The following is a 20,780-nucleotide window of genomic DNA, read 5'->3' on the forward strand; positions in this document are numbered from 1 at the left end:
CAAAAAGGAATTCCTTGGATGAATCCATTCTTCAAAAACTGAATGCACATCTATTATTTTTCTTTTTCATTTGTAAAGGCTTTCTAAGGCTATAAGCAGTTAATTTAAACAAACAAAAAAAAAACCACATATAAAATTCACCCCAAAACTTAACCCACCCATGTTGCAATTTCTAACATCTCCATGTTTCATATTTTGGTTTATCCTGCATCTGTTGACAGTGCTTTTCTCTTCTTTGTTTAGAGTCACTCACTTGATGAGTGACTTTGATGAAATATTTAAGCAAAAGTGAAACCTTTCTCTCCAATGCATTTATAGTCTTTTGACTTTTGATAGAGGCTATAAATAGATGCAAAATAAGTTCCATAAACACTTTTGTTAGAGTGTCCCAGAAATGGCTTCTCCCTTTTTAATATCACATTCTATACCTACAGTATGCATAAATCTTGCACTAAGGTGAATTTGTTTTTGAATATTCTGTGTCTATATGGAGACCAGTTATTTTCTTCTGCCGTCTACTGGTTATTCTAAGGCTGACATTACCATCTCTGAGACAGCTTTGGCTTTGAAATTATACTGGTGCCCTTTGGACTGATCAGTACTATTAATACAGAAAACTGTGGCTGTGAAAATAATAACACTTGCAGGAATAATACTCTAATTTGATATACAGTCTATGGCACTTCATTAGAATCCATAACAATCTGGCATTTAAAGCCCATGATGTGCTTTAAAATATACACAGTTGTGGTTCTGCTTGGCACATTCATCTCTGTCAGATACCTCTTGTTCCACCTCTTACAATCTATTACTTAAAAATATTACCTTTAAATAAAATCTACTGTGCATGCATGCTCTCATCTAGAATGGCAATTTTAAATGCAAGGTGCACCTTTTGTTATTTGTAAACCTTGAAAGAAATAAACTTACTTAAAAAAATCATATCTTGGTCTACAGACGTACCAATACATAATAGATTTATGATTATTGATTACACCATAGTCTGTCTTTTCAGAGTGCCATGAATATGTAAGAAATATGTTACATACTATGTATATTTAGAGATGCAAGTACGCATATTTCTGTGCAAGAAAAGACAGACAATGTTGTACATTTAGACACAATTTTACCTCAGCACAGATATCAATTCAAGATACAAAGTATATAGGCAACAGTGTGGCAATGGAATTTCCATGTTTTTGTCATCTTGTTAGCATGCACTATGTGGATGTCTTACTGCTGAGGGATTCTATTGTTGTTGTTGCTGATGGTATATACATTATGGCTAATGACCTTGTCCTGTGCCCTCCCTATGCACACTGTTCTTCTCTTCTTTAGTATGATCTATAGAAAGAAAAGAGACACAAAAATAGTTTTCCCATTTTTTTCTTAGATGCTTAGTTACAAGGAACACAATACTTTTTTTTTTTTTTTTAAAAGCAATTCAAGTTTAAATTACTGCATGTAAGGATGACATTTAATGCGGGAAAGCAATTAACAAATATTAAAATATAGCTGTAGTTTCCTAACTATAAAACCAAACAATAGAATAGTTGCCTGTTACTGACATTTTAATAAGAAATTAAAAGACCTTATATATTAAATGCAAGAATCAACAATATCAGATTTTATTTTCAGCTCAGTTTGTTGAAAATGAGTTTTTTTTTTAGAAACAGGAGAAAGTGTACAAAACAGATGTTATTTATTTAAAAATACTTTTCATTGATGTTCTGTATACATTCTTGGCAAATAAAACAAGAATGTGCTACTGGTACAGACACTAAAGCAAGTTATTTCCAGAGCTGAAACTGTTCTTCTCAAACGCTCAAATTTTCGATGGCCTGTACGCACAATTGCTGGGGGATACGCGCACCCGGGCCCTGCGCACGCCGCGCACATTTTAGAAAGACCCAGCCACGTGCATATCTCCTGGTACGCAGAGAAGTGCTGGGCCAGTGAAAAGGAGCTGGCCGGAGGGGGTTGGGTCTGGGCAGGGCAAGGCTGACAGGGACAGAGCTGGCCAGTGCGCGGTACTTACTTCTCTGAAGGAAGAGGAAGTAAGTACTTAAACACAACAACAACAAAAAAAGAGTAGATTGGGTAGTTTAGGGGTTAGGGCAGGAGAGGGGAAAAGGGAGGAAGGGTAGGTAGGGGTATAGGAAAGCTAGTTCCGCTCCTAATTGGAGTGAACTGGGAGGGAACTGGGCAAAGGCCCGATTACGTCACCATGTGTACTTTAAAAAAATTCCTTCTCCCCGTGCACACAAATTGCGACCCAACCACAACGTGTGCACTGATATTAAAATTAGGCTCATATGTGTACATAGGTATCATATTTTATGCATGTTATAAAATGTATGCGCATGTTATAAAATCCGGGGTCGGCGCATGTTATAAAATCCGGGGGTCGCGCATGCAAGGGGGTGCACACTTGTGCACCTTGCATGCGCCGAGCCCTAGGGGAGCCCCGATGGCTTTCCCTGTTCCCGTCCCAGGCCGCGGCCTCGGAGGGAACTTTATTTCCGCCACCCTCCACCTCCCCTCCCTTTGTTCGCGAAGTTGCACTGTAAGTTACACAAGCCAGCGACGGCCAGCCCGCGATCCTGGGCACAGCGGCAAATGGTTGCTGTGCCTGGAGGTTCCAGCTCTGCCCTGCCCCGACCTCTTTTTCAAGCCCCGGACATATGCGCGTCCCGGGGCTTGCGCGCGTTGCCGAGCCTATGCAAAATAGGCTCAGCGTGCGCAGGAGGCGTTTAAAAGGGTTACGCGAGTATATTACGTGTGTAACCCTTTTAAAATCCGCCCCAATATGAATGTACTGCCTCGCGAGGGTATGTGAAAAGTCTCTATTCATTAATTTAATTTCTCTTCAGTTGTTCAAAAGTCTTCAGTGTGTCATCCTGAATCCACTGGCCAGTTAAGCAAATCCTCCCTTTCCCCATCGAGTAAAAATTTAATTCTCAAATCCAGGTGCAAACATCTGAATTAGGAGGTTGGTTTGGAAATATTATCTCCCAACTATGCTTTAATCTCATACCAACATACCTGTAATGTTATCCTTGTCCAAAAAGACTTCAAAATTCTTTTCTTTGCAATAGACCTAAGATCTTGTAACCTACTCAATTTTAAATGCAGGGAATCCATCCTACCTCTCTCTTAGTTCCTAATGAGTATCACATTATGCTGTGGCTGGTTTTAGTCTGCGTACATTTTTTTTAAACCTTTTTTTACCTTCTATGCCTTGTTGTGATCTTGGGTTTTCTCTTAAATACATGCAGGTATTTTGTTATCTAGAAGCAATGGTGACTCAATGACCACCACCAAAATAAAGTAAGAGACCAATTTGCCAGGAAATGAGGACTGGCAAATGGAGGAGGAATGAGGTTCTGGGTGTAAGGGTGAGAAGGCAAATGAAAAGAGATGGGGGGAGGGGTGGAATGACAAGAGTGATCATTGTTCTACCTACTTTTTGATGCAACAGTGACCACTGTATAACAGCCTAAAAGTGTTCATATTGATTTTTAGAGGTATAAACATAAACATAAATAAAAATCTTGCCAAAACATTCATTCTACAACCTATATTCTTCCTCCTTATGCTGAGGAAAGAAAGTCTTATTAGTTCAGATCCTTCTCTACAGCAGAACTGAGATTCCCAATATCGGAAGGGTAACTTTGTGGCACACAGAGGTAACTTATTTGGAAGCTATAAACATAATTAATCAATTTTCAAAGCAAACTTATGTGCATATGTTCGCTTTGAGAATTATGCAAAGCTACATGCTGAAACTCACCTGCGCAAAGTTCCACCTGCTCTTTCCAGCACATAGTTTGTGCGTGTGAAATTTTGTGCATACTTATTAAACTCAAAAGTATGCATGCAAATGTAAACTGCACTCCAGCTCCGCCCCTCCCCAAAATGCCTGTCTTTTTTAGTGCACATAAAGTATGCTCAGAATCTGGGTAACTTCATAACAAGCCTTTTAAGCACTGCTTTATCTGCAGAAAAGTTCTTTTAAAAAATTGCGCAAGCACAGATGCACCCATAAAATTACATACATACACACTGTTTACAAATGTTTTTACAAACAGGGGAGGAGGCTTTTCAAAGGGTGGAGTCTGGTAGGGGACATACACAAACTTTGAGGTAGATATTCAAAATTCAGACGGATGTCTAAGTTAGCTGGTTAGACATATCCGGCTAACTTAGACTGGATATTCATCAGCACGGCTATGAGTGGTGATCTCATGGGTGTGTTGAGGTCAGAGGAGTAAACTACACACATATAATTGTCTTTTCAAATATACACCACACCATTTCCTGCGCCTAAGCCATCCAGAGATATTGCATATTTTCTATTTCATATATATGTGAAACAGTGTTATATATATATAGAGAGAGAGAGAAAGAGAGAGCCTACCAGAGTTTAAAAAAAAGCTAAAAACCTGGCTCTTTAGGCAAGCTTTCCCATTCACATAATGTAACTAGGTTATCATGATCTGATTCCTTAATTTCAAGTTTCCTAACCCCTTCTCACTTGACGCGACCCTTCCCCCTTGCCATCCTTTCCGTGCCTCCCTTCTTCCTTCCCCCTCTGAGAATGCGACCCAGCAATCTATCCATTTTAATGCCTCATCTTTATCCTCTTCGGCTCCCCCCCCGTTCATCTGTTTCATGTTAATTCCATCTGGCAAGCCACTGTTAATTTGAATTATTAATTGTTATTAATTTGTATTTATTATCAATTTGTTATATTCAGACTCACTGTTTAACTCGTTATTTGTATAGTTTACAGAGACTCACTGTTTACTGTTCCATGTAAAAAGCCCTGGTCGGGCTTGTAAGACCAGAGCAATTTCCATTCTATGTAAACCGGATTGATTTGTATCTTATACAGGAATTTCGGTATACAAAAATTAATAATAAATAAATAAATAAATAGATAGATAGATAAATAAATATTATATATATATATATCTATAGTGTGTGTGTGTGTGTGTGTATATATGTGTGTTTTTTTTTCCTTTTTGGACTTCCAGTTGAATAAGAACAGGCTGTTACTAGGGGCTGCAACCGTGAGAGCCTTCATTTAAGTACTACTTAGGAAGATAAGTTTTATCTGTCTGAGTTTAGACCTGCTATTGAGCAGGTCTAACTTACCCGGATAAGTTATCCACCTAATGCTGAATATCGCTACTTAGCTGGATAATTTATTCAGGTAAGTAGCGCCACTCCAATCTGCCCATTGCCCATTGAGAACTTATCCAGCTATTAGGATAGCAGAATAAGTCACTTATCTGCCTATCTAGTAGCCACTGAACTTAACCAGACATTCAGTGGCCACTATATAGCCAGATAAAGTCCTGGTTATCCAGCTATAGTTTTAAACGAGCTATGAATATCGACCTCTCTGTGATTTTACAAAGTACTCATGGAAATTCTATCAGCAAGATGCTTTACACCAAATAGGAAATGTAATTGTGTGTATAATTATTTTCAAAGCAAACTTACATGGATTGTGTTTGGTCTGAAAATTGGGTGTAATTGGGTACAGAACAGCCCACAAATTTATAAGGCCTTTTTTAAAATTGCCCCTATAAAGTGTAATTTTCAAAGCCATTTCTACAGGTAAAAAACAGTTCTTTACCTGCAGAAATGCATTTTTTAAAAAATTGCCTGCTCTATGTGCAAATAAAATGATACATGTAGTGGCAAGACATGCACAACTTAACCTGCAGTATGAAGAGCTGTTCCAGAGGGTGGGGTTTAGGAAGGGTTGGGGGGGGGGGGGCGCTACCCACACAAAACTTGGAGGTGTAAATGTTCACGGGTAATTTTCAAAGGGAAAATGCAGCTGGAATTTCACTTTGAAAATTAGTGCAAAGCCCGTGGGTAAAAGATGTCCACAGGCTTTGTACCAATATGGGCATTTTAAAAAATTGCCCCTGTAAGGGGCAAATTTCACTAATCAACCTAGCAATAAGGGACTCAGGTACTTTGGAGTTTCTGTAAGTCCCTGGATAGTTTATCTTTGGAAATTTGCTCAAACTTACATGGGTACAAAAGTGATTAGAGAGAGGGTAATTTTATAACGTAGTACGGTTGAAGTTCACATGTAGAAAGTATGAATGAACTTCAGCACGAGTTTTCAAAGCGGACTTATAAGTCCGCTTTGAAAATTAGCAGGTATACGAGGAACCCAGCGCAGTATGGGGTAGATTATCAAGGGTTACGCACGTAGGTTACGCATGTAACCCCTGAAAACCTACCCCAAACCCCCCCTGCGCGTGCCGAGCCTATCTTACATAGGCTGGCCGGCGCGCGCAAAGCCCCGGGGCTTTCCTGGGGGGGGGGCGGGGGTGTGTCGCGGCCGGCGCGTCATCGGGGGCGTGTTGGGGCCGGCACGTCATCGGGGGGCGCTCCGGGGGGGGGGGGGGGTGCGCGCAAGTTACGCCTGCCTTGGGCAGGCATAACTTGTGCAACAAAGGTAGGAGGGGTTTAGATAGGGCTGGGGGGTGGGTTAGGTAGGGGAAGGTGCGGGGGGGGGGGTGGGGTGGAAGGAAAGCTCCCTCTGAGGCAGCTCTGATTTCGGAGCGGCCTCGGAGGGCATGGAGGCAGGCTGCGCGGCTCGGCGTGCGCAGGCTGCCGATTTTGGGCAGCCTTGCACACGCCGACTCCGGATTTTAACAGATACGTGCAGCTACGCGTGTATCTAATGAAGTCCGGCGTACTTTTGTTTGCACCTGGTGCGCGAACAAAAGAATGCGCGCACGTAGTTTTATAAAATCTGCCCCTATGTGCGTACACATTTATGCCTGCTTGGGAGCAGATGTATACGTGCAATTATGTGCACATTTTTTGAAAATCAAAAGTATCTGCATAAATGGTCTTTCCCCCTCTGGGAATGTCTCTTTCTAGTACACATAAAAGAACATGTGACATCACTTTTACAGATGCTTTTAACGTGTCCAACCACTCCTTGAGCAGTTTTCAAAAGCCAATTTATGTGCATAAAACTGGGTTTTATATGCATAGATGCTTTTGGCAATCAGCCCATACTTTGTATCTACAAAATCTGTGGATGGCTTAGGCCCAGGAAATAGTGTGTGTATATTTGAAAAGCCAATTATATGTGTGTAGTTTACTCCTCTGACCTCAATACACCCATGAGAACACCTCTCATTTCTCTGCAGGTAAAATATGCATATTTTACTAACTTTACAGTGATAAATTTTCAAATAGCCAGATCTACTCATATAACTACCCAGACTACATGGGTAGATCTTTTAAAAACCATTTCCTATCTACAAACAAATCTTTTTTATTATTCTATTATTCACTTTCATTGTTATAATTTTTTTTAAAATGAAGTGAGGGAAAACTGAAAGAGACTCATTGTATATGAATTATGCTCGTATCAAGGAGAAAGACAATATTGCTGCAACAGCAAACCTAAGTTGACAACAGAAAGTTTTGGGAAGTTAAGCATTGGACCATTAAGTAGGAGTCCTTCAAGTGCAATTGCTTGATATTAGTGAGGAAGAAGGATACAAGAACATCTAAAAAAATCTTTTGGGAATTTAAAAAAACCTCACATATATTTTCTCTAGTGTTATTTTATTGAAGTACTGTTTTAAATTCATTGTTTTCCAAATTAAATTATGATTGAAATTTGATTAAAATTGTTCTGACTATATGTTAGGATTCACAAATTGGTTTTGATGGAAAATTTCTATCATTAGTGTTCTCATATTTTCTGTTTGATATATATATATATATATGTATGTATGTGTGTGTGAGAGTTTTCCTTTTTGGACGCACAGTTGAATAAGCACAGGCTGTTCCTGGGTCTGCAGCCTTGAGAGCCTTCATTTAACTGGGACTTTTTCACCTGTTACTACACCCCTCCCCTTTCTATCTAGCCTTACTGTTGCAGTCACAGTCCTTTGGCTAGAAGTCACACAACACAACAACCTTCAGGGCACACTATGCATGCATCCTGATTCTGACCATTAGATGGCAGCATTGTACAATAACTGGGCCTTCCTGTCCACCTCAGAGCTGTGAACACTGCTTCAGCTACATCCCCAACCTCCTCTGGCTCAAGAAGCAGGAGCCGGGTTCAGGAAACCGACCCATGATCTCCTGCGAGGGATCACACAGAACTACCGCTGAGCTATCAACTTAGCCTAAAACAGATTTTTCTGTTCTTTCATTTCTGAAAATTGCCTTCCAAGTGGATAAGGGATGAAAACTAAGTTCTCTTACACTGCCCGTGACGGTGCTATCTCCTTCCCTAGTCATTTGATTTCCTTAAGTGTTTGCCATAGGTAAGACACACATCTTTCTCCATGTCCATGTCTTGCAGCATGCATGATTTGTTTCCAAACTCTCAAAACCTTAACAAAGGTTCCATTTTAATAGATCTTGCAATAGTACAAACATTTGTAGGTAGCATACAAATGTGCTCTCAGGTTGCATATTTTTTTGGAAAAAGGATGGAGACATGAGCTAATAAGTTACACTTGGGACCATGGCTCAAGTGAGAGACATTTGGCAGTGTACAATGAGTCTGGTAATCTTAACTTGATCTCCATGCCCACAGGCTTGATGATAACATTTTAAAAATCCAAATATTTATACACGGAAACCTATGCTGAAAAGAAGTCAGAAACATACTCTTCAACTAACTCCAACACCTCAGAGACACTCTAAATTGTTATTTTTTTATTAACTACCAACTCTATACTGATTGGAACTTGTATACTCCGCCTTTCATGGCTAGTCAACCACTTCAAAATTGATTATGTTCAGGTACTGTAGATACATCTCTGTCCCCAAAAAGTTTTATAATCTAAGAGAGTCATTTACTAAAATGTGTTAGGGCTTCGCGTATGGTAAACAGCCTTTACTGTGCGGTAAAATTCTAACGGGCGGATTTTAAAAGCCCTGCTCGTGTAAATCCGCCCGGATTTATGCGAGCAGGGCCTTGCGCGCCGGCGCGCCTATTTTGCATAGGCCGCCGGCGCGCACAGAGCCCCGGGACGCGTGTAGGTCCCGGGGTTTTTCGAAGGGGGCGTGTCGGGGGTGGGACCGGATGACGCGGTGTTTCGGGGGCAGGACGCGGCGTTGCGGGGGCGGGACCGGGGGCGTGGTGCCGGCCCGGGGGCGTGGTCCAGACCTCCGGACCAGCCCCCGGGTCAGAAGATGGCGCGCCAGCAATCCGCTGGCGCGCGTAGATTTACGTCTGCTTCTCGCAGGCGTAAATCTAGGGACAAAGGTAAGGGGGGGTTTAGATAGGGCCGGGGGGGTGGGTTAGCTAGGGGAAGGGAGGGGAAGGTGAGGGGAGGGCTAAAGGAAGTTCCCTCCGAGGCCGCTCCAATTTCGGAGCGGCCTCGGAGGGAACGGAGGCAGGCTGCGCGGCTCGGCGCTCACAGGCTGCCCAAAATCGGCAGCCTTGCGCGCGCCGATCCAGGATTTTAGAGGATACGCGCGGCTATGCGCGTATCTTATAAAATCCAGCGTACTTTTCTTTGCGCCTGCTGCGCAAACAAAAGTACGCGATCGCGCTTTTTAAAAAAATCTACCCCTAAATGTGGAGATAAAGCAAATGTTGCTTACCTGATGTAACAGGTGTTCTCACAGGACAGCAGGATGTTAGTCCTCACAAATGGGTGACATCGAGGATGGAACCCACCACGGAAAACTTCTGTCAAAGTTTAACAGAACTTTGACTGGCCCCTACTGGGCATGCCCAGCACGGCACTGACCCTGCAGCCAGCAGGGGTCTCCCTTCAGTCTGATTTTCAAAGCTACAGGCAGTGCCTAAAAAGTAAAAATAAAACGAACCCAACACCGCGGGGTGGCGGGCGGGTTTCGTGAGGACTAACAGCCTGCTGTCCTGTGAGAACACCTGTTACATCAGGTAAGCAACATGTGCTTTCTCACAGGACAAGCAGGATGGTTGTCCTCACAAATGGGTGAGTACCGAGCTGAGGATGTCCTGACTTGCACCAAAGGCACCCGACGGCGTGCAACAGGCACAACAACTGGGGTGTAATTTGGGAAAGGGCATCCGCACCCTACCGGGCAGGTGGAAGGGTGTTGGTACATTATGATGGAAAAAGGTTACGCAAGACAGATTGGCCGAAGATGGAGTCCTGTCTTCCAGCTTTGTCCAAACAATAGTGGGCTGCAAAGGTATGGAGAGAACTCCAGGTTTGCAGCTTTACAGATGTCAGGAAGCGGCCACCGATCGAAGGTGTGCCTACTGAAGTCGCCATGGCCCTCACAGAGTGTGCCTTGACACGGTCTTGGAAAGGAATGCCAGCTTGCTGATAGCAAAAGGAAATGCAGTCTGCCAACCAGGAGGAAAGAGCCTGCTTACCACAGGTTGTCCCTAACTTGTTAGGATGGAAAGAGACGAATAATTGAGTACTCTTTCTATGAGAAACTGTACGGTCTAGATAAAAAGCTAGAGCCCGTTTACAGTCTAAGGTATGCAGAGTCTGTTTCCCCGGAGTTGGAGTGGGGCCTGGGAAAAAAAGATAGGTAGTATGATGGATTGATTGATATGGAACTCCGAAACTACCTTAGGTAAAAATTTAGGGTGAGTGCAGAGTACCGCCCGGTCCTGCAGGAGCTTAGTGTAAGGCGGATAGGTAACTAGGGCCTGCAATTCACTAACTCTGCGAGCTGAAGTGATAGCCAAAGGAATAACACTTTCCAATGAGATATCTTAAGTCACAGGAGTGCAGAGGTTCGAAGGGTGTTCATTAGAAGACCAAGACCCAGATTAAGGTCCCAAGATGGGGCCGGAGGACGTAAGGGGGTGGCTCAGATGGAGCAAGCCTTTGAGAAAGCGTGTTACCAGGGGTTTGTACTGAGATAGGGACACCCCGATACCCTTGTGGAAGGCGGCTACCGCACTGACATGCATCCTGATAGAAGAGGTTTTAAGACCTGATTCTGAGAGATGCCATAAATAGTCCAAGAAGTCAGAGGATTGGACAGGAAAAGGGATCAAGGGACTGAGTAGTGCACCATGATGTATACCTTTTCCATTTGTATGAATAGGATCTTCTAGTGGAGGGCTTTCGTGAAGCTATCAGGACATGAGAAACCGAATCCGAAAGGTTAAAAGGCTGGAGAACTAGCCTTTCAACATCCATGCCGTCAGGGGACAAGGCTTGGAGGTTGGGATGTTTTGAGTGTAGTAGATGCGGATCCTTTCCCAGGGGAATGTGTCTCTGCGATGGAGAGATCTCGAAGTATGGAAACCACACTTGGCGTGGCCAGTGCGGTGCTACTAGGATCATGGTTCCCCTGTCCTGGCGTAGCTTCACGAGAGTCCTGGACAGAAGAGGAAGTGGAGGGAATGCGTAGAGCAGACCGGTTGTCCACTTGAGGGATAGGCATCCCTTGGCCGCGGAGTGCTGGCTCCGAATGAGAGAGCAATAATTGTCCACTTTGTGGTTCTGAGGGGACGCAAAGAGGTCTATGTGCGGGTATCCCCATTTGTGGAATAGAGAGGTCGCTACTAGAGGATTGAGAGACCACTCATGTGGTTGGAAGACACGGCTCAGCTGGTCTGCCAATACATTGTCTACACCCCGGCAGGTAGGTGGCCCTGAGGTACATGGAGTGGGAGAGGGCTTCTGCCCAAATCTGCGCAGCTTCCTGACACAGAAGGAAGGAGCCTGTGCCTCCCTGCTGTTTATGTACCACATGGCCACCTGGTTGTCTGTTCTGATCAAGACTATCTGATTCGATAGACGAGCTGGAAAGTTCTGAGCGCGTAGCGGATTGCTCGCAGCTCCAATAAATTTATCTGGTGTTCGGCTTCTTCTCGAGACCAGAGACCCTGAGTTTGCAACTCGTCCACATGGGCCCCCCAACTATGTGGGAAGCGTCGGTGGTTAGGATTACTTGTGGATCTGGTAGGAGAAAGGGTAAGCCCTGAAGGAGGTTGACTTGATTCGTCCACCAGATTAACGATAGGCGTAGCGCTTGTGTAACTGTGACAATGGAGGTCAGCGGCTGAAGAGCTTGAATCCATTGGTGTCACAGAGTCCATTGTGTAACTCTCATGGCTAGTCGGGCCGTGGGAGTTACTTGAACCGAGGATGACATGTGTCCTAGGAGAACTAGGAATTGGCGAGCTGTGGCAGTGTCCTGACACGGAGTTGGCGAGCTAGGGATATCAGGGTTGAGCTCTTTGAGGAGGAAGGTAAGCCTTTGCTTGTAAGGTGTCCAAGTCTGCTCCAATGAAAGATAAGTTTTGAGATGGGACTAAGCAAGATTTCTCGTAATTGACAAGAAACCCTAAGTAAAGGAGAGTCTGAATTGTCAATTTTAGGGAGGATTGAGCAATCTGTTGGGCGGAAGCCCTGATTAGCCAATCGTCCAGGTAGGGGTAGACGTGGACACCTTCCTTCCGGAGGAATGCTTGCAACCACGACAAGGCATTTGGTAAGACTCGTGGTGCGGATGCCAGACCGAAAGGTAGTACTCGATATTGGTAATGGTTTCGGCCCACCAGAAACCGCATGTACTTGCGATGGGATTGCGTTATCGCAATGTGGGTATACGCGTCTTTGAGATCGAGGAGAGCATAGCCAATCCCCTCTTGCAGCAGAGGGAGAAGCGAGCCCAGGGTTACCATCTTGAACTTTTCTTTTTGAAGGTACTTGTTGAGGGCGCGAAGGTCTAAGATGGGACGAAGCCCCCTGATTTCTTTGGTATCAGGAAGTACCTGGAGTAGAATCCCATTCCTTGCTGGGATGGAGGAACGGGTTCTATAGCATTTGATTGCAGAAGAAGGGATACTTCTTGTTGTAACTGAGCCAAGTGATTGGTGAGACTCCATGCTTGTAGAGGCGGGAGTCTGCAGGAAGATTAGTGAAGTTGAGGTGGTAACCCTGTGCTATGATTGCTAGTACCCACTGATCTGAGGTGATCTGAAGCCAGCGGGTCTAGAAAGTGGGCACAGTCGACCTCCCACAGGGATGGCTGGAAGAGGGGTTTGGCACGTGCTCTCTACAAGGAAGTCAAAGGCCCGCCGTAGGCCCAGGGGGTGGGGCCACGGTAGGTCTTTGTTTCCGAGGCTGACATGGCTGAGCTCTATTGGAAGACCGTGAAGGTCGAGGCTTAACCGAGGGAGGGTAATACCAACGTGGCCTAAAGAAAGACTTTTTAGAGTCCCTCTTAGGTGGTTTGCTTGGCGGTCACCTCAGATGGAGTAGATGAGAGTTGTTTTAACGTCTCATGGTGATCTTTTAATTCGGCTACTATTTGCTGAATTTGATCTCCAAACAAGTTGTCACCTAGGCAGGGTAAATCAGACAGTCGGTCCTGGACCTCTGGGCGTAGGTCTGATGATTTTAGCCAAGCCCAACGTCTGGCTGAGATGGCTGTAGCTGAAACTTTAGTGGAAGCATCGAAGATGTCGTATGCGGACCTAATTTCATGCTTACCGGCCTCGAACCCTTTGTTAAGGAGGGCTTGAAGTTGTGGCTGATATTGGTCAGGGCAAAGTGTCCGTATACTCTTGCATCTGTTTGAGGATGGCTCTGTTGTATTGAGTCATATAGAGCTGATATGAAGCTATGCGTGAAATTAGCATAGCTCCGTGATACACTTTTCTTCCTACACTATCCAGGAATTTGTTGTCCTTGGTAGGTGGGGTTGAAGAGTGTGGTTTTTGGCGCTTAGCTTTCTTTTGAGCCGACTCAACGACGACAGAGCGATGATCCAGCTGAAGCTTCTGAAACCTGGTGCTGACTGGACTAGGTATGTGGAGTCAGCTTTTTTGTTGACTGGGGAAATCGAGGAAGGAGATTCCCAGTTCTTCTTCAGAAGATCCAGAAACACCTGGTGAATAGGGATGGAAGCGATGATTTTAGGAGCATCCAGAAATTGGAGAAGTTCCATCATCTGGTGTCTGTCATCTTTTTCAGATTGTAGCTGAAAGGGGACCACCTCTGACATCTCCTTCACAAAATTAATAAAGGAGAGATCCTCAGGAGGAGAACGCTTTCTACTCTCTGTAGGGGACGGTGGCGAAGGCAAATCCGTGTCAGAAGAGGTGTCATCTCCCCAGGTATCATAGGGATCCTGTGGGGCTTGAAGCCCTGAAGGTCCTGGTTGAGGGTCCAGGATATTGAGAGGAATCACCTCGGGTATGGAGAATAATCTCGATGGCATCGGTGCTGAAGGCGGAACCGGAAACGGCATCGAGGGCTTCGGTGCTGTCGATGGAATTGGTGCCGGCCTTGGAATCGGTGGAGCCGACGGATATATCGGTGAGGGATGAGAAGGCACCGATGGGACCACCCCTGAAGGGGGAATAACAAACGGTGTTTCCCCTCCCGATGATAATTCCGTCGGAGACGGTGGTGTTGCAGGTGGTACTGGAATCATTGATGGAAGGGCCGTTAGCAGCGCTTCCATACGGTGCAGTAACGGTGCTAGTGTTCCCACTAGTGGCTCAACTGTCGGGTCCTTGCTCGGTGGCGGAGTCGGTGCCGGAGTCGGTGCTGGAGTCGGTGCCGAAGTCGGTGCCGGTGGAGGTTGGAACTTCTGCATCGCCTTTTCGATGGCCTCCTGAACCAGCCGGTCCAGTTCTTCCCGGAGACCAGGGGTAACGAGACCCGGCTCAACGGGAGAGGGAGGCGGAGGCAGAGCCGGAGGGACCACCGTAACCGGTGGGATCACGGCTCCCACACCCGGAAGGGGTGAGGGTTTCCTCGGTGCCTGCGAGCGAGACGCGGACGGTGCCAGGTCCGATCGAGGCTTTTTAGTCGGTGGCTCGGTCTGTGCGGAGGTCGATGGTTGTGGATCCTCGACAGGCCGAGACTTGTGCCGTCGGTGGCGATGTTTTTCTTTCCGATCCCCTCGCCCATCCGGGGAAGGGACGGGAGTCGACGGCCGTGAAGTCATCAATGGTGGACGGTCACCGGAGGGTTGACGATAATGGTGCAACTTCGACGGTGCCGGTTCCGATGACGTTGATGCTATCGATGGCGTTGGGGTGCGAGCATTGTACATAATTTCTGTACACAGGGACAGGGCAACAAGAACACTTCGATTCAGCAAAAGATTTTAAAATATAATTTATTCAGCTGTTTAAAATAGATTCCAAAACAAGTGTTCCTGGGAGATGCAATATGAATGCCCTCTATCAGTAATAACTAGCATCTCAGTGAATCTCTGACATGCCCTGACTTATATAATCAAAATACACACTACCGAAGTTTCCCGAATGAATGACGTGACTGCCCAAAGACTTCTTTACAAAGATACCTTATGCTGTTGTCATGACAATCTATCATGTATAGGAAATGCTTGTGAGGACATCCCCCATTCAGTTGTAAAAATCATTCATTTACTAGTCTTTCCTGAAACCACCCTTCCATGATAAAAGTTCCTGTATCACCCTGGCTTTGATGCAATGTATTCTTCTGTTCTTTTGTTGTTCTTTGTTGTGTAAACAAACCGTAAGTCAGTGGCTTCAATAGGAGTCAGGCCCGAATTCCGTTTCTTGGCACCAGGACTCAATCAATGCTGCCACCTTACAGGATCTTCTTTTCAACTGGTTTCCATCCGTTGAAATTATGCATCTGTAAGACAAAAGCTTGCATCCTGGCTTCATGCAAACTAAGTTTCCCTGTATTGTGGTGCAAACAGTCATTGATGCCTTGCTGTGCAGAGCTTACAAGTTTCCCAAATCTTCTCTACATCCTTCGAATCTGTGATAGTCAGAAAGTCTCTCAGAGTTCATTCACCTCTGACAGGCCACAGTACAGCAGAGGCATCTGGGTATTTTTGGTTGTCTGCTCGGCCTATTCTTCAGCATGGAAGAGGAGCCCCATCTTCTCCATCCTGGCCTTGCGACCTTTGGGCGTCATTAAGGCACATTTGGTGCAAGTCAGGACATCATGCTCGCTGCCTAGACACAAAACACAGACCCTGTGGGGGTCTGTGATTGACATGGTCCGGGTGCAATCCGGACATCGGCGAAACCCCCGTCGCCATGGACTTGGGCCAAAAATTTAGCCGCGGGATTAGCGACTGTCGACAGGCCTCAAGGGCCAAATTCGACGTAAGTCGACAAAAAACGGTAAAAAACTTACCGGAATTCCGCGAATGTAAAAATTTGCTGAAGGGAGACCCCGAGGGGCAAATTTTCTTCAGAATATAGAAATTCAGATTTCCTGTCAGGAAACGTGGTTAGGAGCTCCTTTCACCGCGTGGCAACTGCTGCGCGGAAAAAAGAAGACTGAAGGGAGACCCCTGCTGGCTGCAGGGTCAGTGCCGTGCTGGGCATGCCCAGTAGGGGCCAGTCAAAGTTCTGTTAAACTTTGACAGAAGTTTTCTGTGGTGGGCTCCATCCTCGATGTCACCCATTTGTGAGGACAACCATCCTGCTTGTCCTGTGAGAATGCATGGTATTTCAAATACCATGTTATCTGCCCCCCCCCCCCCCAAAAAAAAAAAAAAGGGTGCAATGCGGGAATGATAATGAGTAGATTAGCAAACAAAAGCATGGAAATCAGTTCACTGCTAGGCTAAATCACTTAAGCTATTTGCTCTACAGTTAGCTACATCTCCAGAGTTCCAGCTAACTTTCCCCAGGAGCAGCAGTACACTTTTAAAGGGGTTGACTGGCCCAAACGGTGCTCTCCTAGTCGCCGGGAAAGATACCATGGCTTAGTAAATATAAAGATACTTGTCCAAGCTCACAAAAAGGGTCAGCAGGATTTGAATGCTGGCTTCACCTGGTTCACAGCCAGCTGCTCTAACCATTAGGCAACTCCTCCACTCCTATTTACAAAGCAGTACCGTAAACCCCAGAATGCTAAAGAACTAGAGTTCAGAAAAGAGAAGTAAGTCCCAGTACCACTGGGGTTAGTTGAGAAGCAGAGGCAGAGGCAGAATTAGCAAAGAACCTTTCTTTATTTGAAATGCACGTTGTCATTTGGATTTTGAATGGCAAGTTAGCTTGCAGGACTCTTCCACAAGGGAAGGACGATTTTCAAAGTCATCTGCCCAGTTAAAATAAAGATTTCCCTGGGTGAAATGACTTGGCAAAAAATTGCCCTTTTCTACCCACCCTAAATTATGTGAAGGCTCTCATGGTGCACATACTCTAACCCATATTGATAAAAGGCATTCCCGGAGGCGTGTTTCGGTCGGGGGATTGAAATAGCACGTGTGCATGACATTTTCAAATATTACACATGGCAACCTGCCCAAGCAGCAAGTGCAAAGGAATGTGGAGACATTTTGCATGCGTACTTTGTGGCTACTAATTTTCAATGGGTAATAATTGTCATAGTTTCCCTCGGAAAACAGGCTGCAGGGTACCTGGCTGTAAGTGCAAATAATGCAGCCTATTCAAAAGTGCCCCCTCCAAGAATAATTTGCAAAGCTATTCATGTGGGTAAATTGTGATTTACCCAGTAAAATGGCAGACTGAAAACTGTCCTAGCTTTATCTGGCTAAAAGTATGCCCAGGGATTCTATAGCCCGCATGCTTTTATCTGGAACGAAGGACGTGTTCCTGGAGGTGTTGTGGGCAGGATTGGAAAACAATGTGCATAGACAGAATTTTCAAATGTATGCACTCTATTTGCCAGCAAAACTCTGCCCTAAGAAAAGGCAGGTCCAAAAATCAATTTACAATATGCACGTACTTTCCTTTTGAAAATTAAATATAACATCTGTGGGTACAAAAATTGACCCCTATATGCAGAAGGCTTGTGGCTGTCTGTCTTCTGTACTATAAGATGATCTCTCATCCTGTGGGAGCTCAGAATCTTGTCAGCAGGGAAATTTGCTAATTATTTTGTCTCTAAGGGGGTCATTTATCAAAGTGCTATATGGTGTTTTTGTATGTGATGCAAATGAGAGAGCGAGAGAAAGGGAGAGAGAGACTATCCTAGCCATAATGCCCTCACACTAGATAGGAATTTATATCTCTATGGGAGGCCCACCTAGTCACTCGAGGTGCGGTTTAGATATTAGTGTAAGGGTTAGGGGCCACTTTGACATTCAAAGTGAGACGTACGATCAGAACAGTGCTCTCTTGTGAAGATTTATGACTTTTGGAGTGAGGAAACTCACCCAAAGATGAGATTTGAGCAATGTTCTCTCAACCTAGCTTGATCTCATCTTTGGTTGAGTTTCCTCACTCCAAAGGTCATCAAATCTTCACAAGAGATAACTGTTCTGTTCGTACATCTCACTTTGAATGTCAAAGTGGCCCCTAACCCCTACAGTAATATCTAAACCTCACCTCGAGTGACTAGGTGGGCCTCCCAAAGAGATATAAATACCTATCTATTGTAACAGCATTATATCTAGGCACTCTCTCTCCCCCCCCCCCCCCCCCCCAGTGGTGGCAAGACAGCCCTGATAGATAGGCAGGCTCTCCAGGAGCTTAACACTACTAAACATGGTCCCCCCAGTGGTTGTATGTAGGAAATACAACCATTCTGGCATATCACAAACTGCAAAAAAGTTATCACAATTTGCACTAAGATAGCACTTCACAAATTGCAATAAACTGCCTATTACCATAAAACACACCCCTTTCCCTATCACATGCAATATTTAGTGCATTTTGATAAATCCAGGCCTAAGATTGATATTCAAAAAGAATTCACACAAAATGATTTACAACTTGATTTTGACTCAACTAGTTATGGTGTCTTCAAGCAAAGCTCCAAGGCAATACTTTTCTGCAAGTCAACAAAATTTCTCAAATTGGCAAGCAAAACATTATTCAGTCTATGAGAGTGACTACTTCAGTATCAGATCCGATTGGTCAAGAAATCTGAATCGGGTTTAGTTTTTTACCTTACTATAATCTAACCTTCAGCTACGTTGGTCCACGCTAAGTTAAAGCAGTCTCTGATCATGCTTTCTGAAGGACAGTCGGCTTGACCATATCTGTTTGAAAAGTTATAGACCAATTTTTAATTTACCATTTTTAGCCAAAAGTTTAGAGAAAATGATCTGTAATGAATTACTTAATTTCTGGACAAAAGTGAATACATTACACCCCAGACCATCTGGATTTAGTGCTGGATTTAGTACAGAAATGGCACTGTAGCTCTTACAAATGAAATTAGGTCATGGCTGTTTCAGGTAAGGATTCCATATTTTATTCTTCTAGACATTAATGCTGCTTTTAACTCAATCAATCACATGTTGTTATTATAATCATTCAAAGATTTAGGATTAGGGACATTCTGTTCTTAAATGGTTCTCCTCTTATTTAGCAGACTATCCTTTAGAATCTCATATGAAACATGATGTTTCTACACTACATCCTTGTGCTTTGGGGTCCCTCAGGACTCAATATTGGCACCATTATTATTTGATCTCTATCTTGCTCCAATGGCCTTATTAAGCCAGGCCTTCAGTTTTAGTGGTTACTTATATAAGGATGACATACAGTTAGTGGCCTTTTTTGATTCGTGATCTCCTATTAATTGGTCTTGTTCAAATGCTTGCTTCCTAGCTAAAAGACCTCAAACTGAAGCTTAATCCTTTTAAGATAGAAGAACTTTGAATTAGGATGCTGAGATGGTAACTTTGAAATAGCTGCGCAGGCACACATATATGCGCGTATGCTGGCTCGCACCAAAGGAAGCAGCATTATTATAACTTACGCGCATATATGCAAGCATGGTATAAAATAGGCTGTATACATACATGTGTGCACAGTTTTATATGGGCGTGTGCATATACACGCAAACATCGCCTCTTCTGCGTAAATGGGGGGATTTTAGTAGACACGCGCACCGATGCAATTACCAGTTTCCCCAGTTGTTCCCAGTTTGCCCAGGTAAAGGATAGGACTTTCTAACCCTCCCTAGAAATTTAGCCTCCTTTTACCCTGATAGCCCCTACCTTTAAAACCCTGCTGACTAGACTAGTTTTGTTTTAGGACGTACATGCCAATCCATTGCAGAAGGAAAGTTTCTGCAGTAGGGGACCCCCGGTTCGGGCCTGTGCACATAATGGTTTCATTATTAAATCCTGGAATGAGCATGCCCCGCCCAGACCAGGCCCATTCCCCACCCCTTTTTCAGACAAAATCTTTTGTGCATATACAGGGAGGTACACGCATACGTGGACACCTTTTACCGTATAATCTGCGCGGTACATGCCGGCCAGACTTCTGTGAATATTTCCTAGCTCTGGCGCATATTAGGCTTTTAAAATTCACCTATTAAGTTAACTCTTCCTGAACAAATGAGTGTGACGATTTATCTGAAAGATTGGTAACACTATTGAGTATCAGATCAGATTCTTAATTACTTATGACTGATCACATTTACTCTGCAGTGAAAAAATGCTTTAATTTGTGGGTCCTTCAACAGATTCAGTATTTTCTCACTAGGAAGGACTTAGAAACCCTAATCCATTCATTTATTCTTTCAAGAATTGATTATTGTAATTCTCTCTATCAGGGATGCACTAATTGTCTTTTCAGGTGTCTTCAATTATCCAAAATACTGCAGCCAAACTTGCAGGCCAATACAGTACAGTGCGCTCTGACGGAGCACACTGTTAGCCGGCATTTGGACGCACGTTTTGGATGTGCTAGCTTTACCCCTTATTCAGTAAGGGGTAATAGTGCGTCCAAAACACACATCCAATCCCCCCCGAACCTAATAGTGCCCGCAACATGCACATGCATGTAGATGGCCCTATTAGGTATTCCCGCGCGATTCAGTAAGTAAAATGTGCAGCCATGCCGCACATTT

At 44.4% G+C, this 20,780-nt stretch overlaps 1 long non-coding RNA gene across 1 annotated transcript in view; it reads right to left on the minus strand.

The window, feature by feature from the left end:
• Positions 1-675: 675 nt before the first annotated feature.
• The window catches only part of LOC115082574, a 30,487-nt gene continuing 10,382 nt past the window's right edge, over positions 676-20,780 (minus strand). The window contains exon 2 of the long non-coding RNA XR_003854199.1: positions 676-1,344. This is a non-coding gene — a long non-coding RNA (uncharacterized LOC115082574). The remainder of the gene's footprint in view (positions 1,345-20,780) is intronic.

This window comes from Rhinatrema bivittatum, unplaced genomic scaffold (genome assembly GCF_901001135.1).
Source record: "Rhinatrema bivittatum unplaced genomic scaffold, aRhiBiv1.1, whole genome shotgun sequence".
Taxonomy (NCBI): Eukaryota; Metazoa; Chordata; class Amphibia; order Gymnophiona; family Rhinatrematidae; genus Rhinatrema; species Rhinatrema bivittatum.